Here is an 8,308-nt window from a genome sequence, read left to right on the forward strand (position 1 = left end):
CGCAACGACTCTCGCGACCTGGAAGCGGGGGCGTGTTTTTAATCGAGTTTTCTTTCTTGGTACGTTAGAAAAATTGTCCGCCAGTTTTCGTTTCTTTTTTCCGGGAACGCGCGTATTCTATTTAAAACCACTACTATGGAGAGATTTTTTTACTCCATTATAGCCTCTTGTTTGATAGAGTTTCTCGCGTCCCGCTCTCTCACCCTCTCCATATCAAAACAAGATGACAATGTCCACTCTATCTCTCTCCTCACCGGTGGTCACAGATCCGGCCGAACCCCGCCCGCTGCGGGAGGTGAGGAGGTGCAGCGTTGACGTTGTCGCCGTCGGCGACAGAGGAAGCCGATGCGCACCGTCCTCTCGGAGCCGGCGCTGGCACGGATGAAGATCCTCCACGCCCTTGTTCGCTGCCGTCGTGTGGGCACATCCCGCCCGCCCGCCTAAACGACATCTCGCCCACCTGAGGTATAACTTCTTGTACTGGTCCAGCTCCCCAGGTCGCTGCGTGTGGGTTTTCTTCTATGCGACTACTCCCAAGCTCCCCATGCATAGTAGTTAGGGTTCGTCGGCTGGTCCAACATCACCTACTAGTACTATTATAGAGGAAATGCCACTCGAAAAGTTGTCTTGATTTATGCCTCGGTGGAGGTATACATGTTGTTTCGACAAAAAGTACATGGTGGTTGTGCGGTCATTGTCCATATGGTGGTAGTACTATCACTGGTTAAATGAAGAAATGATTTTTTTCTCGGGTATCCTGGTTTAGTTCCCATCAAGATAATTATGATGCTTCTGTTTGTTGGTGTACTTTTCATTAATTCTTATTGACAATTGAGATGTCGTTGCTAACCCTTTTTTATATTTTTGGAAACAGCGATGCGTGTCTCCATACCCGGGCATGTCTTCCTCAATTTTAGTGGAACTGCACAAAATTGGATGGCCATTGTTGTTCCGCCTCACTGTCCTCTGCCACGTGGTTCTTCCTTCCTCGAGCTTGATTACTGAGAAGAAATAGACCACAGTGAGGATTTGTCGAACTTCATAGGTGCCTCACCCAAACTTGATGCCAAATGGATGATGCATCACCACGATGACCTATCGATGCTCATGGTTGCGCCTCATGTTTGCGTCGGCTGGTGAAGCTGATCGATTTTCAATGAAAAACAACCTGTCTTCCATCAGTGCTCTTTGCTTGTTACGCACAAAGATGATATCCTTCGTCAGTTCACCTTGGTTGGGTTGGAGACGCAGTTGTCTTTCACGTTGGTGCAATTTTATCACACAATTGGCTATGAACCAAATGTTTCCTCGAAGAAGGATCGACGTTGGTACTAAGAGCATAAGTTTTGTATTGATTTCTAAGCCTTCTCACAACTTTGTCTCCAGCTCCCCTGTAATTTTATTTGTCCAGCTATTAACTTTGATTTAAAAATGGTGTGGACTAAAAACCCGGATGGACGTAGTAGCCCTCCATTTTTATTTACTCCGCATATTAGATTTGACTGAAGTCAAACTTTGTAATACTCTCAAAACTTTCCGATAATTGAAATTAAAATTCTTTATTTGTACACACTCTCACACGTTTCCGATAATTTGGCGCATGTGTGGTTGTTCACTTAAGGGAGGGTAGTGCACCACACGTGAAGGACAGGAAGTGAGACCAGGACGCGTGGGCTTGGATCGTTAGTTCATCGGAAGTAGTACTAGTTTTCTTCACTGTACATTAAATAAAGACTTTCGTTTCGTACTTACACAATTTAAAATGACTAGATGACTCGTTGCGCCAATGGCGCAAAGGCCAAGAAGGAGCCAAGTATTGTGAGAATATTTACACCCAAGTCAAAAACCAAATGTGGCCAACACTCCCGCATCCTCTGCTTGGAAGCCGTCTTTTCTCACCAGATCTAACATGGATACATGATTCTTCAAGAGCATATTTCAGAGAAAATGTAAAGCATGGAAAGCTTTAAGTTGTACTATTGAGATCATACCACCATATCTTCATATAGTTTCTTTGGAAATCTAAAGGTCTAAGAGAATGGTACATGTGAGAAGCTGTGAATCCACAACAAAAAACTAAACTAACTTCCAAAAAACATTTCAAGTTTGGAAGCCACAAAGAAGCAGCCCAGATCACTCATTGTAGTGCAGGTACATGTCCTTAATCCTGCATCCACAGCCCATAATTTTTCAACACCTAAATCCACGAAATCCAACCGAAGGAAATCATGGCAGAAACATGCGTCGTGGCTTACGTCTCGGAGAAGGACTTCTTGGCATTCTTGTGCAGGTTGGACACAGCAATCCTCGCTGCGAGCCCATAATTTCAGTCTTCTTTAATCTCTAACTGAACCAAATAACAAAAGCTTAAGCTTAAGCATCCACACACACAGAAAATGCAAAACAAATCTCACATAAAACTGTCCCAAGTCAGATACAGGGGAAACCAAGGTGAGATGATCATGTTTCTTATAGGAAACAATAACCATAGGTAAATACATACATTATTGTCATGTTAGAAGGTACTTAGTTGTACTTCAAGTGGTACTGGGACATGAAACTAAGCCATTGAAATTTTTGAAACAGAATAGATGATAACTCCAGTGTAGGCCATGAAAAAAATACAAAGAAGAACATAATCAAGCATAACCAACCTTGACCGAAGCAACGGTTGATCAACAGCAGTTACCTGAACCTTGTGATGCTAGACCATATATCTATGGTCACCCTTTTTATTTCTCCCGCCTAACCTGAAGTAGCTATCTGGACAAAATAGGGAGCCACACTTCAACAAATCAGTTCTTAGTAATTATAGAATGCCCGGTATTAAAGGAAGTAAAATCAAGCATGTATGTGCTCTAACTTCCATAACTGCATGTAAACTCAGCAACTAACTTTATATACCAAAGTGTACAATTCTCAAGTTTAGCTACAGAGACGAAAACAGGGACAGAGGACGTGCACCTGAAACCTGATGGAATTTGCTTCGGCCTCCCTCTCAATGGCCAACCCAGAACATAATCATCAACCATGCGCGCCCCCACCGTGTACTTCACAAGCATCTATAAAGATGGAATTGACATAAGCCATAAATCACAAGTTCTTGGCACCAACGGCAATAGGGTGTCGTTTTAAACAATGTTCAGAATGATGGCTCTGAAGAATCTATTAATGCCTACAGCAGACACATCTAAACTGAATTTTGTTTGTTTTTTCTGTAACTAAGAATTTGGAAATTGGCAATCATGTATATAGATCAAGGAAAAGTAGAGTAAAAAATGGATCACAATTATGCTAGCAGCAAAGTATTCTGGAAATGAAAAAAAAGAGAAACACAAGTTAGATCATTCCAGTCAAGTGTTGCAAGTATATCTTTCAAGCTTATAAAAAATAGATACGGATAAAAAGAGGCTATCGCATCATCCTGGTCATTAACATCAGAACCATAATTTTGGGTTTCTGAAGTTGCAAAATACTTTCTGGAAGCTGTTGTACAATTGTGTTTCAAGCTTCAAAAGAACCAAACTTTAAATATTTCATATTTTCCTAGGCACGACAACCGCAACAAAAGAGGAAACAGATCAGCCATAGTACAATTGTGTTTGTATAGGCCTACTAAAAGAACACATGAGTAATAAAGTCCACGAACTGAAATCTAAATAATTCCAGAGCAGCCCAAGCATAATGCAAGCAGCACAACTACGGCAGCGAGTTGCGGCCATCAGTTGTGCGCAGCCTTCTACCGTGACAGTCTATTTTCACGTGTGGAGCTTAATGCCCTAGTAATCCGGTGGGGAGTCAGCGAGACATGTAGATTTTCAGATGGGCCACGGTCAACCACCGTAAATGATAAATGGCTACTGTTGTAAAGCCTACAAATTTGGTACAAAAATATGGCAACGAAGCTTAAAAAATATGTGCATAAGCTCATACCATGTACCTGACATAGGAGATAAATGTTAGACTTGCGAGCATGTACAACAAGACTCACCGAATATGAAACTTACAAATTAATTGTTATTTAATAGTTTTACTGGAGAAGGTGGGGAAATACATTAGAAAAACATTCTCCAAGGGCATCTTTTCAGCTGAAGTACCAAGAAAAAGGCCTCGGGAAGGACAAAGAATAACTATATTAATAGTCTATAGATACTTGACTAACCAGTTTGCTCCAATTAATTGCAATGCAAATCCAAATTTAAAATGGGTTCAATTTATATTAGTCGAATGCTTTCAGTAGCTAGAAACAAAAATATCGCATCCAGAACAACTGAAATATCACAAGAGAATAGCTTACAAAGAAATTAAAACAGAACCCACATAAGAACTCTTTTCAACAGTCAGACGTCGATAAGAAGACCATGACCTGAAACATAAATAAAGGAGGAAAAATCCATCACAAAAAATCGTCCTAAGATCTTCCTAAATTTGTATAAACGAGATATTCTAGCAAAAGAAAGAGAAATATTAATGCAGTATCACTTATCAATGTTGGTAACTTGTATGAATTACAACCTTTAAATTGAGCTCTTGTTTTTTTTCAGCTTCCTAATTTTCAAGTGCAGTTGGAAAATATCCTACAACACTGAATAATGGAAGAGATAAAAGTTTAAACGATAAATTTCCTCACAGAGTAACAACGATGCTCTAACTAAGTGGATTTGCTCTTCTTTGGGGATATGCTAATTCATCTATCGCGGAAAATAACACAAATCATGCTAGTGTGCACTATTTGAAAGTAGCTTCAATATCACTGGAAAATACATGTGGTCGCTTGAATTGCCCAAAGGTGAATGCCACTCAAGATACAAGAGCTCTGAATCAACCGATTAATGCATAATCCAGTTCACTGTATGGATATACCTGCAGTTTTAGAGAAGAATGAAGCAGTCAAATATAAATGACAGATTTCAATTTAATGAAACACCACAGTTTTACCTTCCCGGGAGCTTTATGCCTTTAGGAAGCTGCACTGTCACTGGTAAGGAACAAAATAGGAGCAAAAAAACATGAATTCTGATTTGAGGGTAAGATGGTTCATGGCCTAGAGGTAAAGAAAAATAAGATTCACAATTAAAATAATGGTCTCAGATAGCAACAAATCAGTTATATGTGCTTCTATATGACTGGTGGAGTTGCAGGTTAGGGCGAATGTCTCTTCCATAAAGTATGCCAGTTATCTAGTACCTCAGTTTGGACACTTCTTAAGTGAAACCTTCCATCATACATATAGTGCACATGCAATAGTTTCAGAATTCGGGCAAATTCACAGGACAGCACCCTCGCCGGATTGGCGGGTGCAGAGAGAGAGCCCGCCAGCCTCTGTGTCGCAGAGGGCGTTGAGCCAGCACAATGATTTGGGTGGACAGTTATTGTGTCTCACTTGGCTTTTCAACGATTTTTTTCATGTAGGCACCTTTTTAATAAATAGAATGTCAACCCAGAATCCATAACCTTTCTTGCAAGCTGAAGAAACCAGGGGGGAAATGCTTTACTGGGCCTAAACTACGTGTAAATGTGGATGTTATCATGCAGCGCAGTAGGATACCAAATAAAAGTGTAAAACCTTCAAAGTGTTTGACTGACATTGATTATGGCTACTGGAAAATAAATGCAGGAACTTCTGAGAGATATGAAATGAACAATGTGCATTTACTCAAGCCCTTTCTTTTTACTGTGTACCAGCTAGAAAAGTATGTACAACTAGTAGGTTGTTGTCAACCTGTACTTCAGAATATAATTCACATAGGGTACGGGGTAATTGAACGATGATGAATCGCATACGCAATTCGTAGGTAGTGATTTGAAGCTGTGAAAACTGGAGAAATGCAACCCTGCTAGAAGCAGGCAGGCAGAGGCGAAAAAGTGTAACTACTCTAGATTGGAATTTGAAATAAACTTGATCAGATTCATCCGCATGAAGGAGGGTAAAATGGACCTGCTTTGACTGACGACCTGTCGAAGTGGATGTAGGTGCAGAGGTTGATCCGTTGCTGAGGCGAGGCATGCGGCAGCGGTCCGAACGGGTTTCTTCGCGCTGATCCAATCGGTGGCCTTTGTGTGCCTGGAAGCAAAATCTATTCTGAATGACATAGGTAGGTCCATTTAGAGAAAGGAACACATAGTGGCATGCTAGCATCACTGTCAGACTGAATTCCTTTAACTCACCACCCAAGATAAAGACATACTGTAAGACCTATGATCCCATCTTTACATAAATTGAGAGACATATACCTATGACATAACTACAAGCTCTACATTCGAGATGACTGCTTAGAGTTTCTTCCATTTCATCGCAATTCTTTTGAATATGAATAAGAGAAACTTGTTGCACTCTCTTTTTTAAATGAATAAAAGAACTTGTGCCATTCGATAGAACAGAACCTAAATAGTCAAATTTGATTAGTACTTACACTTTCCAGTTTCCAGAGTCGTCCATGTTCTGGAAAACATTGTCATAGTGGATGCTAAGACCATCTCCCTTGATTTGTCAGCAGAACGGATTTTCAGACGTGGGCCTCTTCATGCCTTCTCCACTATTGCTGTTGCCACCTTGTGCTGGTCAGACCTAAACTGTGATACACAAAATAACATGGATTAACAAAGCAAGCTCCAAAATCTACAGCAGGAAAGCATAGATGATCAGAGCATTGAATCAAAGCGGATTTTGCTGCCGCGGCGCGGCTCGGTCAGAAGGCAGCCTTAGACGTACAGATGAACTGGATCTCCACCGTCGCTTCATGGTTAGTTGCTGCAACTGCCTCCGACTCCTCATGGATTTGGCTACAAGGTCACGCCTGATAGGAAAGTCCTAGCTTCACATTGCCTGGAGTACACCACTGTCAGGCTTTACTTGCACCAGAAAAACCAGTGCCATTTACAAGGACTAAAGCATAACCCATTTCTCCTGTATCCTGATAACCTCACAGTCTATTTGCTTTAGCTCCCGCGTCTTCGTATGTCGACCCAGCTCTGCATACAACGTTAAGTTACCCTTCTGTATCCATGTAAAAATTAGACAATATCATGGTAATAAGAGATCTACTTGATGGTAAAACATAGCTCATATAATAAGTATGAACAGACACCAAAGGATGCATCCTTTTAAATAATTCCGAGGGCATCATGAGTATTGCAAAAGCATGTACAAATAAATAGTACCTCTGTTCCGAAATATAAGTCGCTGGGGAGTTCAGTTTACACTCCCCCGACGACTTATATTTAGGAACGGATGGAGTACATAGCTAAGAGGAATGAATATTTCCTCTTGGGAGTTTCATACCTCTAGTTCTTCTGGTTCATAGATGTAATGTGACTTTCGGGATGTGAGAAATAAGGAATTAAAATGCATTATGCGCAAGGCGGTACAACTCCTCTCCTCTAATTATAATATGGATATACTGCATAACAAAGGAAACCTTATTTAGAGCTACAACTAGGAAATTAAAACTCTAATTGACCACTGAACCTCACAACATAGGCCTTAAGTACATGGAGACAGATAAAAATAAAAACCTGGATCTGTTACAAAGACGGTTCTTGTATGATTAGCTGAATATATAGTAATATAGACACCAAGTGCAACTGTGCAAGCTTTTATCTACCAATCACAAAAATACAAATGGCAAACTAAATGATATTAAGAAAAAAATGAAGAGTTCATGAAGGGGAGATTGTTTGGTCTGAAATTTCGACATATCTAGAACATGACAGTACAGACTTTACAATGTTCATTTGAATAAAATCTGGCGCAACCTTATTCCAAAATAGAATAGGTCAAGAGGAGCATTTACCCTGCACCTTGCTATGGCATAAATGCTATGAAACTGAATCACAAAATACAATGATGCTCTATCTCATGCATAAGCTTTGTCAGTGTCACTATGAAAAAACCTTATTTACAGTACAAGTATGTGTTTTATTCAACTTCGTTGCCATGGCTTGCTGCTCCAAGCCCGTGCAGCCCCCATATCCAAAACTGAGCAGCCCCCAAATCCTCCCATTGTTTACTGCTCTGTGTGTTTCTTCGTGTGAGAAAGGAGGAGAAACAACATAGAGAGATACATACGAGAGAAGGGGAGAAAAGGGACGTGGTCACCTATAGACTGTAGTCAAGCCGCCCTGGAAGCCAGGTCACGCCCGACCTCGCCGGTGCAGGCCGACACCGGCGGAGACCCTCTCCAGTTAGAAGCCACACCTCCCCCCTCTCTCTCTCTCCTGCAGATCGAATCCAGCGCCACCGCCATCGCCGGGAAGGTCGCTTCCGCACCCGGGGCAGACGAGATGCGGGAGGGGGGTGGGGGAGAGG

At 41.3% G+C, this 8,308-nt stretch overlaps 2 long non-coding RNA genes across 4 annotated transcripts; both read right to left on the minus strand.

Moving 5' to 3' along the window:
- Nucleotides 1-1,918: 1,918 nt before the first annotated feature.
- On the minus strand, nucleotides 1,919-6,073 carry LOC123049531 (uncharacterized). 3 transcript variants are annotated; one of them, XR_006423597.1, is made up of 7 exons: nucleotides 4,939-6,073; nucleotides 4,765-4,863; nucleotides 4,321-4,366; nucleotides 2,965-3,062; nucleotides 2,690-2,763; nucleotides 2,256-2,347; nucleotides 1,919-2,167 (listed from the first exon to the last, which is right to left on the minus strand). It is a non-coding gene; the product is annotated as an uncharacterized lncRNA (long non-coding RNA). The 3 variants fall into 3 exon arrangements; XR_006423596.1 differs by lacking the exon at nucleotides 1,919-2,167 and having other exon boundaries at nucleotides 2,193-2,347; nucleotides 2,655-2,763; XR_006423598.1 differs by lacking the exon at nucleotides 1,919-2,167 and having other exon boundaries at nucleotides 2,193-2,347; nucleotides 2,655-2,763; nucleotides 5,939-6,072.
- Nucleotides 6,074-6,466: 393 nt separating this feature from the next.
- On the minus strand, nucleotides 6,467-7,424 carry LOC123049532 (uncharacterized). The gene is made up of 3 exons (XR_006423599.1): nucleotides 7,283-7,424; nucleotides 6,713-6,972; nucleotides 6,467-6,573 (listed from the first exon to the last, which is right to left on the minus strand). It is a non-coding gene; the product is annotated as an uncharacterized lncRNA (long non-coding RNA).
- Nucleotides 7,425-8,308: the final 884 nt, after the last annotated feature.

The sequence above is a fragment of the Triticum aestivum genome, chromosome 2D (genome assembly GCF_018294505.1).
Source record: "Triticum aestivum cultivar Chinese Spring chromosome 2D, IWGSC CS RefSeq v2.1, whole genome shotgun sequence".
Lineage (NCBI taxonomy): Eukaryota > Viridiplantae > Streptophyta > Magnoliopsida > Poales > Poaceae > Triticum > Triticum aestivum.